General features: G+C 39.2%; 1 pseudogene; it reads right to left on the bottom strand.

Annotated features, from left to right (window-relative positions):
* Positions 1–1896: 1896 nt before the first annotated feature.
* LOC113490545 overlaps positions 1897–21206 on the bottom strand; it is a 20859-nt pseudogene continuing 1549 nt past the window's right edge.

Below are 21206 nucleotides of genomic sequence, written 5' to 3'. Positions count from 1 at the left end.
GGAAGAAAAGACCATAAGGAATGGGCAGGTAGAATCAAGAAATAAATCAGTACTTTCAAACCTCTTCTTCAATTTGACTTGATCAGGTTTGTTCTGTCCCCCAATAGTTTATTTTAAGCCAGGATTACAGAAATAGATTACAAGGGACAGAACACTAACCCGTAATACCTTACCAAAGAATCTGGGGTATCTAGAGGGCAAGAAGTGTCAGCTGAACACAGCTTTCTCTTAGGTCCTTTTGGATCGAGCTCCTTTCCTCTGACACTTTCTGGTTCTGCAGACTTGGGAGAGCTTATTGTTGCCATCAGCTTCTTTGCTATAAGAAAAATTTTATCGTCAATCTTATTGGTTTATGAACCTCAAAATTAATGAATAAAAGTTTAATGAATAAAGGTTTGTTAAAACAAGTTTAAAAATGAAACAGATGTAGTCTGAAGTTTAAACATAAAAATTCAGAAGTGGTATGTATTTGACTACCACAGTCTTCTCTACCCAGAAATAGTTTTTCTCTATCCAGAAATAGTTTAGCTTCAAATGCAAAAGCTTAAAGGACACATTTAAATAGCACCAAAAAAATCAATTGGGATTCAGATTTCAATGAATGCTAAATACAACAGGAATTGAAAACCAGGCTTAACTTCTTTGTACTGACAGAAGCACAGGGCTGAGTCAATTTTCTCTATGTACTTGTATAGTTTTATCAAACTAGTACCAGCTCTATGAGTGTGTGCATCTTATGAGCTAGAGGGAAAGAAGAGATCCCAAACAATACTAAGTTATGCAAAAGAGGGAAAAAACACAGGACATGGTAATAAAGGTTACAAATCAGACCTCATTTGCTCAAATTAAGTATTTTCAGGGTGAAATTTTGAGTAGTCTGAATTCAGTTTCCATTTTATGATGTCATGTTGTCCTAATGGAACCACTCTGACAAATGTGGAAAATTTTAAAAATCTCACTATCTTAATTTTAACTGTCCATGTTGAATAGTGACTGACCTTGTTTTAACCAGTTAAATAACAGTGTCTTTTAGAATTTAACACTGGTGAGTCCTTGTGCCCTCTGATAATTTTAATCTTAAAAAAAACCCCAAAACCAACCAAAAACCAAACCCCCCAGTAACTGAGAAATTATGTGTTACTGTAGGAAAGAATAAAAATATATTCTTCAATGGCAAGTCCTAGCAGTTAATTTTCCCAAGGCTATGCTTAAACTTCATGAAATCCATTAATTGCTTCATAGTTAGTTTATTGAAGTCTTCCACATATTTTCAGGAGATACTGGCTTTCAGTCTCTGTAGAACTAATTTTCCTCTCCCACATACATACTTCAAAAAACATTAATACAATTTCCACAGAAACAGAGCAGGAGGCAGGGGAGGGATCGCTTATAGAACAAGGTCAGATCTGGGTTTGAATTCAACTCTTGATTTTTTTTAGATCAGCAGGTCAAGTTCCTGAAAGTGCCTTTAACTGTTTTAGTGTAAGCAAGAACAAAGTAACTCTGACATTTTGAGCTTAACATTGCTTTTATGATCAATTTACATGCACATAGTCCACACTGCATCCTTTCGCTCTACCTGGCTTACCTTTCCCACAACCTAACCTCCAGAACCATGTGGTCCTTGCAATGCAGTCAGCCTCTCCCACTCTGCAAGAGCAGTACAGCAGGTCCCAGTACAGACTCCATGATTTCATAAATGAAAGAACAACTTGATGCAGCAGACGTGTCCTTTAACAGCATATGCATTAACAGATTACAGTAGAAAAAAGCCACTCTGCAATACCCAGCTAACATGGAATAAGCCTCATTTATTCTGTACAAACCTTTAGAGTGACAAATAATAGGAGACCTTTAGAAAAACTCTTCAATTTTTTGTAGTGTTCCATCTTTCTGTTTAGCTGACTTTTTACTTGAAGTAGATTCTTGCTTTCTTAAGGGTGTATTCTTTTCTAAACAACTTTGTAGAAGACATCTGTACAGAAATACAAGATCACTGTTTAAGTTGAAAAATTCATCTTCAAATTTAATTCCATTTTATTTGACTTCAAAGTTATTTTCAAGCTGACATTTTGAGCTTTGCTACTGATATCTCTGCTCATTATACTGCCACAGCAAGCAATGTAGACAACCTTATTTTATACCCAAAAGAAAAAAAAATTATCAGAGTTTCACAGAATACATTTAAGGGCATGAGTAATATAGGAAATATTTTTTTTTTTTTTTTTAAAAAAAAAGGAGATTCAAAGTTTTCGATATTTCATTAGACCAGTTGTTCCAGTTATAAAACAGAAGGAAACTGATGGTGAAAATAAATCTTGTCATTCCTTTGAGCCTGCCCAGGTTACTACTAAGGCCTAAAATCTATTTTTATAATTGTCATGCATATAGATGACACAAACCTTAGTTTTACTTCAAAAGGAATTGCCTATAACACCACATATGCTAAGAGAATGTTTGAAATCAACTCTGAAATGCACTGATTAAGCCCAGGGGCTTAACTTGTAACTGCCTATTAGAAGAGATTCTAATTGATACCAATGGTTGCTTAAACCAAAAGAAGCAGTTCCACTGAACTGGTCTGTAATCCTGCACATCACAGAAGCAAATAGTAAGAGCAATGAGAGAGAACTGTAAAAGGTGAGGAGGAAGTACCTATCAGGGACCGGTGTCCAGCGTCTCAATAAATTGAAATCTATGACTTTATTCAACACAGACCAGAGATCCACCACTTGGCAGGGGGTGGGGCACAGGGGGGAAGAGGTTTAAATATTCTCTCTACGTATCCTTAGGATCTCAGTGAGAATCAAAAGGATAGGATTTTAACAAATGATCGGAGAAATAAATTGAAAAACTGCACAACGTATTATGTCAGTTGGTCTAGGTCATACCTCGTCCACCTCTTCACTCTTCCTTTGCTTTCTTGGCTTGAGCATTTTAACTGTAGGGTAGGGTGCTGCCCTGGTGCTTCACCTCCATCTTACTGGGTTGCAGAGCTGTGAACTGGATTTCCATCTCTGGTTTTGGGAACTGACTAGTATTTCCATTTTCTGTGGACACTTCTGAAGAGTGAAGGACAATTTCTGAATGGTCCTGCAAATACATGGAAATTGTAAGAACACAAGTTTTAAAATAACTGAATTAAAACCCCCATAATACATATCCTTCCCCAATGGACTGCGAAGTAAGCATTCCATTTTCCAGCTGTTCACTTTCAGAACACTCCTAACTGAAGGAATCTACTTCAACCACAGCAGTTTAACCCTTACTTTCTAAATCTTTGTTACATTTTAAAAAGTTAACATTTCTATTCACAATCACAGATCTTGAACTCAGCCTGATGCTTTGTTTCCAAGTCATTTTGCTCAAGGGCAGAGACAGAGTCAGTTTTCACAAGGAGCAGTAGTAGAATTGACAGGACTTTCATCTTAACTCTGCTGCTCCTTAAGAGCTAGGCAGTAATGGGAGCTTTTGAGAGAAAAGTATAACCTTTCTCTAGCATATCTTTAAGGAACTTTCCCTTCCCCTTGTACACCAGAGAAGCTGTGTAAGTAGCAAGGTCAACAAGCAAGTTACAAGCCAAATTCAACCTATGAGAGACTTCTCCATCATCACCTGTACTCTGGAGGAAGAGCAGGCATTAAGGCAGCCCACTACCCACAAGCTGAAATACCTGCTCACAGCCAAACCACAAGAGCTGCACAGGGAGGGTGGGACGGAAAAGTCAATTTGCACAATTCTTCTTCCTCAGCACTTACCTTCCACCATCTCCCAACCTGTTTTTCTTAGCAAAACCAGCAAGTTAAGAGCTGTGGTCTTCCCAGCTCCTGCATCTCTGTGGCAGCAGTTTAGCTGCTGGGCAGCAGACAGGAATGGATTCAGCAGCTGTCTGAATGAAACCTGAAAGACAGGCTGTGGGGTGGCTGCTACTACTGCTGGTAGTGGGGTCCCAAACAGAGCAGCTGCTGCTGCTTCTTGAAGGACACCTTCCTCCTCTCAAAAAGGAAAATGATCAAAGCTCATGGAAAGCCCAGAGACAGTCACATTCTTCAACAAGCTCTGCTAGGATTCTGAGTGGGAATATGAGCACCACTGCATTCCCAAGAATGGAGTTGCCTAATAAAAACATTTTTCCTTGTAACTTCTACTTCTTGAGAGTTAGCAATCGAAAAGTTCCGTAGGAATGGCTGGTGTCATTAGCGAACAAAGCTACACACAGGAATCCTGCAGTGGAAGAAAGCCAATCCAATTTTCCCTGCTATTGCTCATCCATTTAAAAGGGTTTATTTATTTTTTTCAAGTGACTTATCTAATAATCAGCCACTTCATAAGCACTGGTGAGAGGCAGGATTTCAAGAGCATGCAGTTGAATTCAGATACAGCTATCCATGTGATTATGTTACACATCTTCTATTTCTACCAAAAGCCACTAAATCAGGTGACCTGTTCACCAAGAAAGGTATTTGCAGAATAAAACTTTAGAATTGTTCAGACAGCGGAATACCTTTTCTTCCCTATTCTGCATTTAGCAAAACCCATACAACTGCATACAATTTTTTAATTTCAGTTTTGTACCTACCTCACTTAATGAAGAGGCACTGCTAGGACATCCGAGATAATGAATAATTCCCTTTAACTACATCATATCTAACTGGAACACTTTGTCCGAGTATAGGATTAGTCCTGCTTTGTTTTTCCATAAACTGTAAATACTTAAAATGAGAAAAGATTATGCTAGACTGTAAACCTCAGAATATTTAGATTTTTCTAAAGCTACAATACAAAAGCTCAAGTGCAGCCAGCTAATGAATACCTGGGCTGAGAGACAGCACAAGTTGAAGGCAGTAACTTCTACTCACGATGCCATCATAAGATGTGCCCTGCTGGGTCTCACCAACAGCCCGTCTAGTTCAGTATTCTGCCCGAGTGGCAAAGGGAGATGCTATTTAAGGATAACGGGTGTGATCCTGCTCACTTCGTCATCTGCTCTCTCCATACGCTCCCAGCATTCTTAGCTGTTGCATTAGAATTGTCACAGTCTACACCACTGCCCAACCCTCAGAGGATCCATTTCAAAATATATTTATGGATTTCTACTACAAAATTTTTCTAATCCCTGCTGACTGTACCTGTTTCCACCACTTCCAGAAGATTAGTAGCTGCTTCATATAGGAATATGTTATTTTAACTGTCTTAAAATTATCTCCTATTAGTTTCATGAAGTGCTGCCCAGTTCTTGCCGGATTTTATCAAGGACAGTTCTGCCTTCTGTCTACCCATCACAGATTTGTAACGATTTTGTAAACCTCAGCCCCACAACCCTCTGTTGGCCTTAACCTCACCTAATCAGAGTGACAGCTTCTTAGCCTCTCCTCACAAGGCAGGAGACACACTGTCTCGATCACCCTACATTTTCTTCTTCATCTCCACTATACCTTTCCTGAGAATTATTTGACTTCCCCCCAAAACTCTACCCCATTCACTTCACCACCATAACAGTTTCTCACATGATAATCCTGTTAGTAGCCTCTCCTTATTCATAACATCAAGTACTGTGGCTACTGCCTTGAGGTAAATACTTCAGCACCAACTGTTCACAACAATTCTTCTCTATAACTAAGTTTTTAGCAAAAATAACTAATTTTATAGTGCTCTCTTAGCTGCCATTACAAAGCTATATAAAGCAACAACCATTCTGAGAGCTACTCTCTACTCCCTCATACATCACAGGCTTTATCTATACGGCACCAGCTGACCTGATGAAGTAGCAAGAAGCTGGCCAGTCTTGTTTGGCAGTAGCCAGGAAAGAGATGAAGAGATGCATTTTATCACTCAGCCCAGTTCTGCCACAAGAGGAGAATCCCATCTTCTAGCAGCCAGAGGAGGGTCTGCTAGGAAATCCCTGTTCAGCTCTCTTCATTACTAGTTAGCAATGGAGTCACACAGCATTTATTCAGTTTAACAGGAAAACTACCACATTAAATACTGCTCATGTAGCACACAAGGGTCTGGTCAGAAGGCTCAGTACAGGTGCAAGCTTCTTCATTTTTGTTCAGGAAATATGCAAAGTCAGTCTTTTCTTTGTGTAAACTTCAAATATTGCTTTGTTTTTAAGTAAGATGCGAGATACTGCTCTGTTCTTGTGAACCCCATCTGTGCTGGCAGCTCTAATTACAGAACCATCTCTCTTAACACACTGTAGGTGATAGCAGGAAAATTGTTTAAGCTGAAATCCCTTTAGCACTGACGTAACCCAGCAGAGATGACATCACAAATATTACATCTTCAAATCTCTAGAACCTGGATTAGTTAACAAGTTTTTCCCTCAGGTACCTAAGTTTTATAGTGTATAGAGAGGTTGTATTCCATTCACTGAAGTACTTCTTTTTCTGAGAGGGAACTTGAAAGAGGGAGAGAGAAGAATGAACAAGAACTCAGAACTAATGATAACAAGTATGGAGAACTACAGAAAGGAACTTTGGGGAGATTCCCCACATCGCTGAAATATATAGTGGGAAAACAACAAACCAAAAACGTTATTAACAGCATATAGTACATACTTTAGCACACACTTTCTATAAATATAACAAACATACCTCTTTGTTTATAGACTGATCTATTTTATCTTGTCTTTCAAGTAAAGGTACTTCTGCCAAAGACTGAAGACTTTTATGGTTAACGCATTGTTTCAATTTATAAAGTCATCTTTCTCAGCCAGCTGTTTTCTTAGGTCTTCTGTATCAGTTTCCTCATCCTAATAAAGAGCAAAAATTGCCACAAATTGCAGGATTGGCAAAAGAAATTAACATGTGCAGAAGCATCATTACCATTACTTAGTAGCATCAGTTTTAGAATTGCAGGCTCAAACAGGCAGCTGCCCAACAAAAAGCCAACAGCTTCATGTGTGAGTGGCCTCTATTTAAAGTCAAGAAAAGTCATATAACAGCCTGGGAAGATGTAATGCAAAATTTTTGTTTTACTTATGTAGGGTTATAAAAGTTCCCCTTCCGTTTGTTCATGAAGTTCTTGGTTCTGTGAAAAAGGCAGCAGATGTGATAGTTGCTTCAGATTTCCGGTCCAATCGCATCGCAATCAAATGATCAAATACACTTGGGTGTTTATTTGAACGACTAAGTTTTTTGAAACTTCAGTTACTGTTAAAAATTCAGTTTCAGAAAAGTATAAAGCTTTTTGTTATATATTAGCTGCAAACAATTTCAATATGTTTGAAATAGAGCTAAAAGGTAGTATTTTGCAGAATTAGTGAGTAACAAAACGACAGAAAACAACTACAAAAAAATCCCACAGAAACGAGGGAGAGAGAATGAGAGAGGACCTTTCCTGAATCCTTTACTGCAGCTTGTTTCAGTTCTGCTGTTTCTTTACCTTTTTGTATGGTGTTAGAAGCCAAAGTCTTAAGCTGTACTTCCAAAGCTTCTACCAATTTATTTCTTTCTTCACACCACTTCTGAAGATTGCTGTCCTCTTCTACCAGCTGTGCAGCAAGTCTTTCCTGAATGGGGGAAAAAACAGGTTAGAATTGAACACCACTTCTGCAAACCATCTGAACTGCTCTGACAGTTCAGTTTTGCATAGTTAGTAGTATTTTATGGCCTTAGTAGACTTGAGAGCCTATGTAGATCCTAAAAAGCTCACACAGAACTAGTTTTACTGCAAATAGATAAAAGCAAACCATGCTTCAAATTAGAAAAAAATGCATCTATATTTATACTCTTTGTGAAGAGAATTTTTGTCAAGAGCCACCACTCCTGCTTGCCCACTTTCTGATTCCATTAGAAAGTCTCAGGCAAGCAAAGTCACAGACAGTGTGAAAGCAGTCTCAAGCTCCCAACATCCCCCTGTACTGATCGCAGGTCCAGAAGATCATCGCTAACTACTTCTAGATGCAAGTACAGTTTTAGACTGTACAAGATTCATATCATAATTTCATATGCTTAGGAAAGGACAACCTTGATACAGTCCAGTGACCAGGCAAGGTATCCACCTTGTTATTAACTATCAGTCACTCTACTTTGAAAGCGATAGGGGAGTAAAACCACTAGCATTTTGACCCAGGATTTTTACTGGCAAGATCTGGAAAGAAGCTTTTTTTGTCAACTACTGCTTGCTTCTTCTCTCTCTTCTAAAGCCTCACAAGCTTTCCCTGCCCCCCCCCTTTTTTTTTTTTTTTCTCCAGAAAAGCCAAGCAACAAATCTTGGTTTTCAAGGTATGTTTTCTCAGCTTCATTAAGTAGCAATTCATTTAAGCATGGGTTACTTCCTGGTGTTTTACACACAAGATGAACTTTGAAGAATCCATAGCAAGGCGGTGGTGGTGACAGGATAGAAAGGAACAGGCACATTCACTTCCATTAGGTATTGTGCTTTTTCATTTTGTGACACTCTTGTTCTTCCCTTTTCACACAGAGAAGATCTCATGTGGGTTTTGCCATGTGACAAATGAGGGGACTTTGACAAAGGCCAGCTCCCCTCAAGGGCCCACACTGTTACACTTGACACGAGATCTGCTCTGTACTAAAGACTGGAGCTAAAGGACTCTGCTGAGAACTCCCCTCACTTACAATTTCTGCTTGTTGCTCTACACAACATTTTCTGTCCTCCCCACATTTTCTCTGTTGTGATGGCTCTCAGCTTCTTTCACTTGTCTATGAGTCTCATTTTTTCGTCCAGTCAGTTCTTTCTATCAGTTTGATACTTTGCCTCATTCTCCTGTTTTAGTGGAACCAGAAATAAAGCCATAGGCAGAGATTAAGCAACACAAAAAAGAAGTCTTAAAATCCAGATTACCGTTAAACACATTAGCTTCCAAAAGATAACAGACATACTAGCACAGTTGTATTCCAGCATATTCCCAAGTGCAAGTATTAAATTCTCATTTGTTCTTTTCCATTTAAAAAAACCCTGTTTAGCAGTTTTCAGAACTTACTCAGACTGGCATGTCTTCAGGGAATAGACTTTTTTTCCCTCTAAAAAATACTCTGTGTCAGTCACAAACACTGTTGAAGTTACACCAATGGTAATGGCAAAAAGACCCTTTTTAGTTTAAAATTCCCAATCTTTTATACTGCCTTGCAGGACATGTTAGGAAACCTACTTCAAGACTGAAAGGCCAAAAATGCAGCACAATTTGAATGGGAAACAGAGATAGCGTGTAACCAGGAATGTTACTTCAATCCACAGCAACTCTGCCTCCCTCTCTACCACAACCGAACCTCTTGTCAGACATTCTCCCACACAAACAGAAGGCACCTGAAAAGCTGCTTCGGAAAAAAGTCTACTTTCCAATCCAAGGAGAATTAAGAGGTAAATCCTCAGCCTAACAGGAAGAGCTTACAGTTCACACTGCAAGCACAAGATCTTTAAAGAATCTGATTTATTTGCCTAAGCAACTGATGGGAGAAAGGTTTGAAAGAATCCAGCTCCTGACATCTGTTCACGACAACTGCAAGAGGAGCCCAGCTGCAGAGGCAGCGCCCACGGCAGCACAGCACAGTGCAGGGTGCACCCCACTGCGGGGCAGCAGTGATGCTGTGGATTACAAAGATGCTGCGTCCAGACTTTGCTGCACTGACACTGCAGATTTTAGAGGCGGCTTCCTTCACCCATATAAGAACTTGCCACATCATGCCTTAGATCTTGAAGAGAGTGACACAAAACCAATTTAGACTCCTAAATGAAAGTTATGGTTTTAAACCTAAGTATAAATTACATCACCACATTTTACCTTCAGTTCTTTTTGCAGCTTTATTAATTCCTCATTTTCATCGCTGTTTTTTTTCTTGGTGTTGCTCATCTTTTGCTGTCAGTCACTATTGCTCTGGTTATTCAGCTGTCTATATTTCTGCTTCCATGGTTCTAGTCAGTACACCAAATGAGGTTATATAACATAGTTTTAAATGCATATTTGACCACATTTACATCCTTCTCCTGAAGTTACTTGGGTTTATCAGCTATGACCACCAAGGGACAACAGAAGCCTTTAACTGTTAGAAGTTTGGTATGTCCTATATAAAATTAATGCCTAAATAACATTAACAAATCAAAACAGAGATTTAAAGCAGCTATCACAATACATGCAAAACAATTTTGCCTCCTTGCTCCCTTTCCATGGAGAGATTACCCCGAACTAATCTGTTGGTCTCTTCTAATTTGGCTTCAAGCAAATATAATTTGAGTCTGTTCTTGTTCTTCTAATGCCATCCGCAGATCTTCAATTATTTTTTCCTTTGCACACTGTCGTGGTTTGGGCCAGGACAGAGTCACCTGTCCCTGGGCCAAGCGGGAGCACAGCTGGAGGGTGGTGGCTGGAGGTTTCCCCCAGCGATGGCGTGCCCAGGGGGTGCAGCCGGGCCGGGCTCTCTCTGCCGCCGGCGGTTTCGGGGCAGTCGGGTGCTGGGGGGGTCACCACGCTCGGTGAGACCCTGCTGCATTTAATCCAAAAACCTGCAGTTTTTTTGACTCACTATTGTTACTGTTGTTTTCTTGTTATATTTAGTAAATTTCTTTCTTTTTATTCAACCTACGAATTTTCTTCTTTTTGCCCCTCCCGTTTCCCCGGGGAGGGGGGAGGTGAACAGCTGCCACATGGCGACTGGCTGCGGGCTGAGCTCAAACCTCAACACACACACATCGGAAAATAAATTTACAGATGAGCCCCCAGTCTAGTTCCACCATTCTCTCCCAAAGTACTTTCATCCCAAGTAATTTCCCCCATTGCCTGAGATCTAAAGCTCTATTAGAAAGAAACAGAGTATCTCTGTGAAACTTTCCAAATCCAGAAACTGAAGTGATTCTCATCAACTTGACTGAGGTGAGATTTCAGTGTTAATGTCAGACTAAGGCTTGTAATAGATGAAAACCCAGCTATTGTTCAACTGCTGAGTGTTTCTCAAACCTGCAGAAACTGTTACTGTGCCAGTTCATGTTTCATGTTGGTGCTTTAACATGGCCAACTAAACTGGCAAATAAATACCAACACTGAGTACGTTAACACCGATACAGCAAGTCCAGTCTTTCTTTGGGGCTTATGTTTCTTATTCTAAGACGGTTTCTTTGCTTTCAAATATTCCTGCTAAGAATGATTCAATAAAAATTAGTTCCTGACGATAACATTTTAATGTCCAGGTTGGAGTTTCTCAGAATTTTAAAATATAAATATGCAAGACTCTCCAAATCAGTTAGCATCACAACTCATTATGGTGCCATTCCACACCCAAAAATTGGCACAATAAGGGCTTTTCCTGATCTGTACATGCTTTCTCATACTGTTTGGAGATTTCTCATTATTCAGCTGCTCCGGAATATCACATTGAAAGCAAATTAAAGAAAACATGTCAAAAAATTGTTGAAAGAAAGAATTATACATGCTACATATTAGCTTTTCATTCTGAGCCTCAATCAGTATTAAATAAAGTCTTTAAAGACAAACAGCTGAGAATAAATAAGTTTTTCATACAGTGAAAGGAGCATTCAAGTTGACTAAAGAAGTGTTTAGAAGACATTACTCTAACATATATCTAAGTGTCACTAATCAGAATCAGGGTATCTGCAGGTATTAAGTATCTATTTACTAGGCAGATTGCTCTATTTAAAACAATTTGCCAGTGTCCTGCAGTGAGAAGCTCTTTAAACATCTTTCATTCATCTATTAAGACTAATTTCAGCTGGCTACTCTTGTTTTTACCCCTCCTTCTGTAAGCTTTCTCCTGTTGGTTGGAAAATTTGCCTCAATACTGGGTTAATTAAAAAAATTAAAATCAAGTAAAAATTTAAAAAATATAATGCCTTTTTAAACTGCAGGATTGTGCACGGTTTGATCTCTAACTCTTTACTAAACTGTTTTTTTATTTTCTGAACTTCCTCAACTTTGTTCCTCAGGGACTTCTCCTCAGATTGCATTCTACACACCTGTAACAACGCACAAAGACAGCAAGCAAAGCTAACATTTAGCTGTAAGACTTTTATAATCTCTGCAAGTTATCTAAGTAAAAAAAAACCCAAAACTTTAATCAAGAATCAAATTTTTGCTAGATTTCAGGAGCTAGAAGTGCACTGTACTGCACATCCTTCCTAGGGAACAATTTTCACCATAGAATAGAGAATTAAATTCGGCAGGAAAAAAAGAAAAACAACAAACCACATCACCAAAACCAAACCACCAGGAAATAGCCTAATCAAACTACAAATTCAGTTGTCCTTTAAAAAAAAAAAAAAAAAAAAAAAGTATTTCCTGACATGCAATTTCATCCACTCCTTGCTACTTCTCAAATGATTATACACTGCATGTTGAGTAGGAAAAGGGTCCTGAAACGTTAGGCTGCTGGGGAAGGCATTAATACTTTTTTAAAGCTTAACTTTCAAGCCCAGACTCCATCTTAAGGTGTTACAGACTGTGAACAGGCTGTCAGGAACAGTGTGATGGGGTACGTGAATTTGGCAAAGCACATCAATCAGCAGACTGTGTTCATTTAACTTCTGGGACAGAAACAGATCTGCAAATGAGAACATGTGGAGAAAGCAGTTCCTAGACAGTTATATCCAGCTGTGACTATATAGCGTAATGTTTTTTAGACAACAAACATATTATTTCACTCTTATTTAGATCCCCGAGCTAGGGCACAAATGATAGGAAGGCTTTCTTTTGTCTGCATATGGTTAGCTGGACCAGGAGGAGAGTGTTAAAAGTTATGTCAGTATCAAAACCAGACAATTTTTGTCAAATGGTGCACAGTTCTGATAGCACAGCAGTATTCTGCTGATGAAAAAATGTTACACTAGAAGTATGTAGACAGTTGAGTTAGTTCATAAGGAGTAATAAAAGGCTACAAACTTGACTCTTACTATGACACTAGAGAAAAGGGGGTTTTAAACTTATTCCAAAGTTTGTTTCTTTGATAAACCAAGCTCGAAGGAGTACCGTTAAATTGCTAAAATATATGAAGCATGCTTAAAGGAGATTAGAGCAAAAGAGCAAAACAAGGAAAAGACCAAAACAAGGCAAGTTCAAGATAACTTTGGTATATCGATAAGTCTATACATCGTTTCTGCCAAAAACTGTTAGCATTGCGTATTTCAAACGCTAGCTTTTAAACACTGGAGGCAGTACCTAAAAGCTGCACCCAGTTTGCAATCCGTAAAAGGACTTACTTGGACTGGTGACAGGTCTTGAGTGTGTTAATACACTTGCCTAGAATCAGAAGAGAGGGTTTATATTTCCACTCTCTTTCAACCTGTGACCTTCGCTGTGGGGCTTGGCATATCTTTCTGAACCAGGAAGATCACACATTGACAGTCTGAAAGCAGATAAAGAAAATTCCCTTTATTTAACTTAGAACGTGCACAAATTATTCACTTCTAAAAACGATCACTGTTTTGAGAGGAAGTTTCTTGATCTTCATCTGCACAAACTTCCATCCTTTTCAATGTGGTTTTCCCAACCAAATTTTACATTACTTCCTGACAAACCTTCTCCCAACACACCTCCTATTTGCCCTCCCCCCTGCCATCTCTTCCTTCTGAGGGCTCAGAGGAGTTCAGGTGTACACAGCTAACAGAACCCTGTGCTGCACAGAGGGGACGAGGCACACAACAGCTCTGCAGCCAGATGGCCGGAGGCAGAGGGCCAAGAACTGTGTGATGGTAGGAGCTGGGGAAACCACCACACACGCATGAGTTTCTACCAGGAAGCACTGGGTGTGTAGTGCAGTACCAGTACACCAACACAGACCATAACTGGCAGTTCCCAGTACCAGTACACCAACACAGACCATAACTGGCAGTTCCCAGTACCAGTACACCAACACAGACCATAACTGACAATTTTATCACAAAGAAGAGAGGGTCTTTGCTCTGAACTTACTCAGTGACTCGGGTCACTCATCGCGCTCCTGAATCTTCAGTTTTTAGTATCTTAACTGTGAATATGCTGTGACTAAAAGGAAAAGTTTAAATCAGCAGAGAAGTGATAGACACATTCAAAATATTTTTAGCCTCTACAACATCTGTTCAAAACTGCTGAATCTGTCAACTTTTCTAAGCATATCCTCTATCAGATACAAACTTCTAAAGAGATGCTTATGTAGCCTTTATTTTGCTTTTTCCTCAGACATTTAGATGGAATAAAGCTAAATGCTTTTGCTGGAAGGAGAGTATTTGATAAAACTGTTAGCTTTTGAACATCTTCATCTTACGGAAGGATTGAATCCTTTTGACTAAAAGCATTGGGTCACATAGTGCTAAAGGATGCCAAACCTGGATATCTAGGCCCTGTTACAGCCTCTTCCCCTCCTAAAAGCCACAATCCATATTTTAGTCCCCCCCTCCTCCCAGACACCATCCTATGCCCAATGTTACTTAGAAGTTTCTCACCTTCTGCTGGAGCAAGTATTTAGTTTCTTGCTTGCGATACTCTGGTGTTTCAACCCCAGGTTTAGAAGTCTCAAAGCTGCTTTAGAATCAGAAATCTGAACCCACTGTAGATCTTTAGGAAGAACAAACATGGCAATCTTGTAAATGTCATTATCAAAAAGAAAGAAGGGATTAGGAGATAACATATGCACGCCAAGAACAATACGTTTACTTGAGACATAAAAACATTTTACTAAGCATGCTTCAGACAGAAATTATATGACAAAATCAAGATTCTTCCTTCCATGGGAAAGGAAGGGCACATATATCTCATCATTTCATCCTATTAGCACAGAGAAATATGCTCCATCCAAATTAAGTCAGCAACCTTAGCCCGTGCTCTGGAAAGCCAAAGCACAGGGTCTAATATGAGCATGAAAGCCCCACGTTCATACTCATCAAGGGAGAATTCTACCTAGACAGCTTCTCTGACTGGGCAGGGGGGGAAATCACCTGAACATCTTTCAGGGCCATCAAGTTTAAAAAAAAAAAAAAAAAATCAGTGAAGAAGTCTGTCTGCAGTATGATGACTGTATGTCATCTTGGTATGGGCTCGAGTACAACCCTACTCATGGAACGTATAATAGGAACATTATGGCTTCTGTTAAACTAGAGGTCACTAAAATTGTACTAGCAAAAATACCAGCTGTGACCAAGAAAAATAAGAAAATCATTAGCTGGCTTTCCTCAGTAACATCAGGAAGAGTCTTATACTTGCAAATGTTCTAAAAAAAGATTATGCTGAAGCGTAGCTCAAAGCAGACTATTTCCTACTTCACACATTTTCTAGTCTTTGAAGAAACGAATGAGTTGGGTTTATCCTCTGATTCAGCTTTCTGAATCTATAGTTTGGCATATGAAAGATGAAAGTAGCAGTCCAAACACCTACAAAAAAGCCTTTAATCTAGAATTGGAGTATTGATTGTCCAAAGAACCTATAACAAATCAAACAGGATTTGGAAGCTGTTTTTTCCATGGCCAGAAACAAACACTGCACTGTTAAAGAGTTCTGCTAACTCCCTGCCTCCCCCACCCCACAACAAAGTACAACACAGGCTTGATTAGAGTACTGTAAAATGTAATTTGCAGTCAGACTGAACTTTCTCACATATTCTCTGAAGTGTATCTCTACAGAAAACACTAAAAGAATAGATCTGTTGAGCCAATCAGAACTATACGTAAGAACCTGGAGTCTTTTTTTTTTTTTTTTTTTTTTTTTTTAAAAAATCAAAACCCTAAGAAATTTGATCAATTGTTCTCAATATTTCTCCCATTTCAGAGAAATATCAAGGCAGTGGAGTGCACGCAGACTTTTAAGAGTTACAGTTAAGAACAGAGAGGAAACCCTATTAAAGGCACAGACACTTCTGTGTATGCAGGTTGTTGCCTTTCATACTCAAGGCAGACATTTCTAGTGCCACAGTGAATACAGTTCAGAGTTTTCTAATCTAGAAAGAAGCATTATTACAGGAAAACTGACTTTTCACATTACATATTTGGCAATTTGCAATGTATTCTAATCACCCTCTACATAAGAACAGCCCTTGATGTCTTGAGCAAGGCGTAGTGTTTGGGTTTTTTTCCCTGTCATTTGATACAGGAATCAATAGATCATAAAAATATTCATTGTCAATCTCACAAAATGAAACCCAAAGAGAAAACTTCACATGATTTTTCACAGTTGTGCTAGATTGTTCTGAGCCTTTTAAGAGTTCTTCCAAATTTGCCAAGTACAAAATATTACAAGTCAGTGTAGACCTTGTAAAATGAACTTCATTAAAAAAATTAATAAGTGAAAAATGGTATTACAGTAGCCTTCTAAAAAGCACTTACCCCAGACAAAAATCCCTTGGAATTTTTCTCCCCTTTCTTAAATATCTGGAAGTCACATGCTTACCCTAGGGATTTGCCAGCTACCACTTCCCTTCCCACTTGCAAATTCTCTCAAAGACATGCAGCTTTGTTAGAATTATTCAAGTCTCTTCAATGCCTTTAGAAGACAGAGACTCAAACTGCCGAGTACATGACATTCTAACATTTTAAAGCAAACATAGTATTTAGGTAGTTTTTAAATGCCAGAATTCGGTTTCTCTGATTACATACAGGGTCAGGATCCCACTGGAGACCATAGCATAAGTAGTCCTGCTTTTCCTTGCCATAGCTTCATCTTATTTAATGCCTGTTCAGGTATACTTCTAACCATTTTATCTTTGTGTTTTCTAGCCAGATAACTTACTCACTACCCAATTCACAGGCATATAAAAATGTCAAGTAGTCATTTTATTATAGGCCAGAAGTCAGTTGTTGACCTTAAGAAAGCTTCTTTGCATGTTTTAATTGCAAGTCTTTACATAAACATACCCTTAGAACCAACTGGTGCTTTGCAGTTCGTGCTATCTCGATAGTCTACCTGCAAAACCGAACAAAGACTTTAAGGTACATCACCGGCAGAACATCACCAGTCACTTGTGTAACAGCTCCCCTGGACAGTACTACAGTGTCGTTGCAATATGCCAATACAAAGATCCTGACTACACATCACGTCTAGTTCAGCGCACCTGCCCACTCCTACTGAGAGGACTGTTCTTAACTTAACACTCGCTCCTGACCCCCCCCTACCTCAGGCCCTATCACAGTACAGATCATTTCAGCTCCCTGAGCCAGAGGGAAACTCACCACAGAAAAATAGAGGGGTGGGACCCCACAGAGTAACAGGGTGATTTAACAGGATGATTTGTGGGAGTCTGACTGTAGTTTACACATTATTCTAAACCTGTTGAATGTAGAGAATCTGGAAATTTTTCATTATTGGTACTTTGCTAATTTAGGATTCCGTATCTTATGGCTTCCTAGGCCAACTCTCAGAAACAGAGGTAAATGTAGAACACAAGTTCACTTAAGAAACGAAGTGGGCAACTTACTACTACGTGATACAGGCTGTATCACAGTTGAAATAAAGCCTAGGTTTTAGAAAGAAAAGGAAAACTTCCTTCTGCTGAAGTCTTTAAAAGAAAAAAAAAAAAAAAAGGTAAACCAAATCCCTACAGATAGGGGTTAATACACATACACTCCATTCCCACTCTTAGTTTTGGTTGTTTGGGGTTTTTAGGCACAAAACTGCAAAGAAGTGCCACTTGTCTACCAAAACCAGTGTGCTTAAGAGAAGAAACATGGATTAAAAAACATTTTGGGTTGGGCTTTTTTAATGTTTTGTCAAGAGCATATGTCATATAAAGCTGGGATTCCATGAAGTGATTCCTGAAATAGTTAAACACATATGGAATCAAAACTTTCAGGTTTAAGCTTTACACATATAAAACACCCACCCAAACCTCTCTGCTGAAGGAGGTGCAACCTTTGAAAACTGTTGTTGCAAGAACAATACTTCATCTTATCAATTTAGTGGCAAAACTACAGGGGACACACACACAGGACTGTTTTATCTGAAGCCCTTAAAGACTGCTAGAGCTCGATAGAACATATGCCTATGCTTTTGAAGTGAAGTCTTGAAGAATTCTGCTGCCACCTGCCTTCCACAGTGGAGAATCCTAGTTAACTAACTCGGAGAAAAATCAAGGTAGCAGATACATTCCATCCCACACCAGCCACAACACTGTATGATAACCCACCGTACCACTAGGGAGATATTTAATTCTTTTCAGTACAAATAAAAAATGCACTGCAATCCCTTTCTAGTTCCAACTCCTACTATTCCTACTTGAATACTTTTAAACAACATAGCCAGAGTCCTCGGCAGACTTACATTCATTTCAGAATTCGACACCAGGAAAAAGATACGCTTGTACAAAATACAATCCCCGTAACTGTAATTGGATTAGGCAGCTTTAGAATTCCAGGCACTGAAGTGTATTTCTGGACTACTCAACAGCCATCTGTTTAAGAAAAGTCCAGCAGAAACCTGTTTGCATTCAAATCTTTAGAAGCCCAACAGCTTTATAGCTCTGCTGTTCAAAAAACCCTTTTGCTTCCTTTGAGGTTATTTGCACAGACTGAAAGAGGGGAACAACCTCAAAATCATTAATTTCTTTCAAATATCCCGAAAGAGAGTAAATTGTTTAAAGGAGCAGACCTACCAGTATCCCCACAGATGGTGAGACTATTTGCATTCCATCCTTATTAAGCACCAGTAATCCCAGAGGATAAAGTATCAGATGCCCAGGCTATAGGAAAAAGCTCAGGGTTTGCATTCTACCAAGTATTCAGCCACAAGGCAGAAATCCACAGAACAGGGTTCATCAGCAATACTGCTCACTTTGCTGCTAATCTGAATAGCTACCTGACAGCAAAGACACATCCATCCTTAAATAGAGAGAATTGCTTGCCATTGAAGAATTAACAGCACCGAGCTCTCTAACAATGCATGTACTCATCAGTACAGAAAGAAGTGCTCCTCTACCTCTTTTGTTCGGTGAAGTATTGAATCTTTAACAGTGGTTTCTTCTCTCACTTGGTCTCTAGTCAGCCTTATAAAATCTCTACACCGATGGGGTTTGAAATCCATTGCTGTGTATAGCTTCTCTTGAACACTTTGAAACAACAGATCCAGGGTCCATGGCAGAATCCCAACCTCATCTTCTGTCCCTGAAAGCAACACACCAAAGAAAGACCTTCATTATTACTGTGAACTAGGTATACAGTGAACATAGACAGAAAGATAAGCAGTTCCAATCTCAAGGCGTACACAAGAAATTTGGAGGCCACTTACAGCACAAAGCTGTATTTTCAGCTTTGTGTATTCTCAGGTTTCTGTATTCTCAGGGTAATCGAAATGTCATTAAGAGCGTTTCAAAAGGTATTTGGCTTTCAGCCACAGCTCATGCTCTACCCCTTAGACGGTAAGGAGCAGAACTTAAAACAAAAACTGATGGGGTGTTCTGCATAAACTTCACCTTAAGGAAAAAAACAAAACCAAACCAACCACAATCACACACATTCAATAGAGATTTGCAGTTTTCCAGTTGCATTTCATAGGCTGCCTTCACTCTCTCTCTCAAGGAAGTAATCTGGAAATACAACTGATGACTCCTCTCTCAGCTGCAGTCCTGCACTAATTCTACAGACCCTACCAAAAAAGTTCTAGAAGCCTTATGAAGACTCACTCCTTTCCCTGTCCCAGACCCTTTCCTACCAAAGCATCCTACTTCTGCACCTGAAAGGCAAAAAGCAGTCAAATAAAAGCCTCAGTACACACTTGATCTTTCTGAATCCAAATGCAAGTTTTAAAATGGTTCACTTAACTTTGATTTCTAAACCAGAGAGGAGAGGAAAGAGGGCAGAATGGAAGAGAAGCAACTACCCGGTCTCAGACTGACAGCATTATCTTCCAGCCTCAATAATTCCTACTGCTCCTGAGACAGATGGGCTTTCAGCAGGCACAGCACTAGCTGTGCTGCCCAAGTCAGGACCCCTGTAAGACCTAGTTGCACTCAAACACCAACCTAGGAACCAAATAACATATTAAGTTAAAGTACTGCTGGATTACCTTTGTTTCTCCTCATCTACTCATAATTTTTTGTTTATTGTAAAGCCACTTGTAATTCAATCTAACACGAACAAAGTAACAGCCACTGGCAAACAATGAACAGCCCTAAAAAAACTGTTGCATCCTCCACTGATGTCCCTTGCCATGGACCGAACACAGACTGCCACGGAATGCCAGAAAGGAAAGGCTGTACTGACAATACTGGGAATAACACAAGAGGAAATCACAGCACCCTGTAGGCAACGTTCTGCCCTGACAGTTCTTATCACAAGTTGATAGTGAAGTCCTAGCAAAATACAATACCATGAAAAAGTCTCCAGTCTGAAAAGACATGAATGAAAAATTCTTGAAAACCCACACAATATAGCCCAAACTAGTCAAGCGTGGGGGGCTGTACACTTTAGGAATTTGGGGGGTTGTTATTTACCTATTATTTATTAGGACAGAGCATTCCATTATTGCCCCAGGTTAATGCTAACTGAAAATACTGGCAGTGGTCTTTAGTTATAATCTACGCAATGGAAGATCACGTAGAAGACAATGTCACTTCAATAAAGATCAAGTTCACATGGCGCAAGGCTCATTGTCCTACCTCTGTGTATAAAAGAAGCATTATAGCCTCTAGAACTGCCATTTCATTATAGGAGAAACTGTTTCATGTATATCAAATCACCTTATTTGTTAAAACGCTTCGAAAAATAATTAAAGAATAACATCTTCTGACCAGAAAGGATATTGAGCTTGAACAGTACAGAAACGGTACATGAGGAGACAAGGTCTCCTAGGATATTACTGATAAACTCAGAAACTTGAGACAAGACAGAAACACTTGGAAGTATTCAAATGTTCAAATTATTTATGCTCTGCCTGTAATAACTGAAACAGACTCAAATACTATTCCTTATTTGAAGACAAGGCATGTAAGATGTATATGACCTTTATAATAATGATAAACCCCCCCAAAATATTAGTCTGAATTTCACACTTTTCACATTCTGATACATAGAACACATTTTCTTAATTCCCCCCTCCTCCTTATAGATCCTTGGAGGAAAAAAAGAAGTCACACACACCTGGTTGAAATTATGACAGCCTTACAGAGCAATACCACTGTGTATGTAACCTCTGGCAGTGATTGTCACTTGGCAGTTTAGTGATATTGGTTATGGAAGGAGACTTTCAAAGGTTATTTATTATTATTCAAGAGAAGCCAATGTATAGGGCCTACAATTTACATAAAGGAAAGAGTTATAATATTTCTGCTAGAAGTAACCCT

The sequence above is a fragment of the Athene cunicularia genome, unplaced genomic scaffold (genome assembly GCF_003259725.1).
Source record: "Athene cunicularia isolate RWA unplaced genomic scaffold, athCun1 SCF_13, whole genome shotgun sequence".
NCBI classification, from domain to species: domain Eukaryota; kingdom Metazoa; phylum Chordata; class Aves; order Strigiformes; family Strigidae; genus Athene; species Athene cunicularia.
Note: the sequence above shows the minus strand (reverse complement) of the source record. Positions and strands in the feature narration are given on the sequence as shown.